Source organism: Macaca nemestrina, chromosome 9 (assembly GCF_043159975.1).
Source record: "Macaca nemestrina isolate mMacNem1 chromosome 9, mMacNem.hap1, whole genome shotgun sequence".
NCBI classification, from domain to species: Eukaryota; Metazoa; Chordata; class Mammalia; order Primates; family Cercopithecidae; genus Macaca; species Macaca nemestrina.
Window position 1 is genome coordinate 126226711 of NC_092133.1, and position 3267 is coordinate 126229977.

Genomic DNA, 3267 nt, shown 5'->3' on the forward strand with positions numbered 1-3267 from the left:
GTACTCTTTCTCTTTATTTCTCAGACCTGCCAACACTTAGGGAAAATAGAAAGAACCTACATTGAAATATTGGGGGCTGGTTCCCCCGATAGTTCTAGATACAAATTCCTTGTTAGAGACATCTGTTGTGAATATTTTCACTTTTTTAAGGTTGTCTTGAAAACACATGTTTCCCATTTTGATGAAGTTCAATCTGTCTTTTATTTCCTTTTTATGATTAGTGCTTTTTTTTACCTCCAAAATCGTCACCTTGCCCAAAGTCAAAAAGATTGTTCTATATTTTCTTAGAAATTATGTAATTATAGCTTCATGATTAGGTCTGTCATTTATTTCAACTTAATATTTGTCTATGGTGTGAGGTAAGGTTCAAGATTTATTTTTTGATATGGCTATCCAGTCATTTCATTGATTGAAAACATTATATTTTCCACACGGAAATTACCTTAGCTTCTTATGAAAATCAATTGACCATATACATATAGGTCTATACCTGGACTTGATTCTGTTTCACTGATCTATATGCCTCACCTTATGCGTACTACAGTGTGTTGAAAACCAGTTTTATAGTAAGTCTTTAAACCAGATGTATGTGTGCTCCAACTTTCTTCTTCCTATGCACCTCTGTATGAATTTTATAGTTAGCGTGTCAAGTTAAAAAAAAGTCTGCTGGGATTTCGAGAGAATTGACATTTTAACAGTATGCAGTCTTCCAATTCATGAACAGGGAACTGCTATTTATTTAGATCTTTCATTTCTCTCAGCAGCGATTTATAATTTTGAGCAGTGATTTATAATTTTCAGCATATATGTGTCACACATATTTTGTGAAATTTATCCCTATATAGTTCATGTTCTGGGATGCTGATTAACATGGTATGGTTTATTTTAAATTTCATTTTCCAGTTGTTCTGTGTACATATGTAGAAAAACCATTGATTTTTGTTATGTTGATCTTGTATCCTGCCACTAGTTCACTGGTTCCAGTAGGCTTTTTTTTTTTAGGATTCCTCGAGATTCCTAGGATTTTCTAGGAAACACATTGCTCTCATTTGCAAAGAGTTTTACTTCTTTCTTCCCTTTATTTTATTTTTTTTCTTTTTTGAGATGAAGTCTTGCTCTATCACCCAGGCTGGAGTGCAATGGGGCGATCTCAGCTCACTGCAACCTGTGCCTCCTGGGTTCAAGCAATTCTCCTGCCTCAGCCTCCAGAGTAGCTAGGATTACAGGCGCCCACCACCATGCCCTGCTAATTTTTGTATTTTTAGTAGAGATGGGTTTCACCATGTTAGGCTGGCTGGCCTCAAACTCCTAACCTCAAGTGATCCACCTGCCTCGGCCTCCCAAAGTGCTGGGATTACAGGGGTGAGCCACCACACCCAGCCTTCCTTTCCTTTTTTTTGAGACAGAGTCTCACTCTGTCATTCAGGTTGGAGTGCAATGGCCGATCTCGGCTCACGATTTTAAAAAATTATTTCCACTAAGGAAACTGAGGCATGGAGAGGTTACATCGTCCAAGTTCACACAGCTAATAAAATGAGAGGAGTCAGGAATTTGGGGGTTGTATTTCAGTAACCGGACTCCAGAGCCTGCCTTCTTAACTGTATGCTTTAAGGGGACAGAGTAAAGAGTTAAGAGGGGAAAGCATAGGGATTGAGAGGAGAGAAAGCAGGAAACAGTGGGATTCTATCTTCCTTGCTGGAAAGAGTTCCTGTTGGCCCAGTGTCTAGGTTGCCTGTATCTGTACAAATGTTTCTTCTTTGCTGCCCTTGCCTTGTCAGGTCCTCTTTCCTCCAGCTCCCCTAAGACATCGAACATTCTACACTGAATTGACCTCAATGCCCTTTCAACCCGTGGACTTGGTGTCGCGCGCGCCCGTGTGAAGAGACCATCAAACAGGCTTTGTGTGAGCAACAAGGATGTTTATTTCGCCTGGGTGCAGGCAGACTGAGTCTGAAAAGAGAGTCAGCAAAGGGAGATAGGGGTGGGGCCGTTTTATAGAATTTGGGTAGGTAGTGGAAAATTACAGTCAAAGGGGGTTGTTCTCTGGCCAGCAGAGGTGGGGGTCACAAGGCGCTCAGTGGGGGAACTTCTGAGCCAGGAGAAGGAATTTCACAAGGTCATGTCATCAGTTAAAGCAGGAACCAGCCATTTTCACTTCTTTTGTGATTCTTCAGTTACTTCAGGCCATCTGGATGTATACGTGGGTGCCGGTCAGAGGGATATGATGGCTTAGCTTGGGCTCAGAGGCCTAATACTTGGTAGACACACACACACACACACACACACACACACATACACGCACACACACACGCACACACACACGCTCCGGTAAAATTCACACAAGTGGGGCTGGGAGAGGTGGCTCACGCCTGTAATCCCAGCACTTTGGGAAGCCAAGACGGGTGGATCACTTGAGGCCAGGAGTTCAGGAGCAGCCTGGCAAACATGGTGAAACCGTCTCTACTAAAAATAACAAAAATCAGCCGGGCGTGGTGGTGCATGACTGTAGTTCCAGCTACTTGGGAGGCTGAGGCAGGAGAATCTCTTGAATCAGGGAGGCAGAGGTTGCAGTGAGCCGAGATCACACCACTGCACTCCAGACTCTAAAAAAATAAATCATGGAAGTGGGACGGTCTTCTCACTGTTAGAAGAACTGTTGGAGTACCTGTTGGACTCCCTGGTAAACGGGAAACAGGGCGAAATGGGCATTTCTTCCCCAGAAGCTCTTAAGAATGAATGAATGTTTGACTCAGCGCTGTGGCTCAGGCTTGTAATCACAGAACTTTGGGAGGCAGAGGTGGGAAGATCGCTAGAGCCCACGAAGTTGCAGTGAGCTATATTCGAGTCACTGCCCTCCAGCCTGGGAGACAGACTGAGACCGCGTCTCTAAAAAGAAAAGAATGAGCGGCGGGAAGATCCCGCTCCCTGCCTGCGCATTGAGAAACTGCCTTACAAAAGGCCAGGCGGGCAAAGCCACGCTAAGTTCAGGTGCATTCCCTGTGTCCCCATTAAATACTCGCAGGGCGCACATCGCCAGGGCTCAAGGCCTCTGGGCGTCTCTCTATGAAGAGGCCCCCAGCTAGAGAGGCGGGTGCACTTTCCTCGGGAGCGGAAACTACAGCGCCGCCTGGAAAGCGTGCCGGGGGTCACGGGTTCTGGATCCCCATTGCCGGGGCCAGGCTTTCTGGCCCCCAAGCCGCGCGCGCTCCCAAGGGGCGGGGCGGGGCGGGGGCGTGGCGGGCAGTGGCCGGGGGCGTCCGCTCCTCC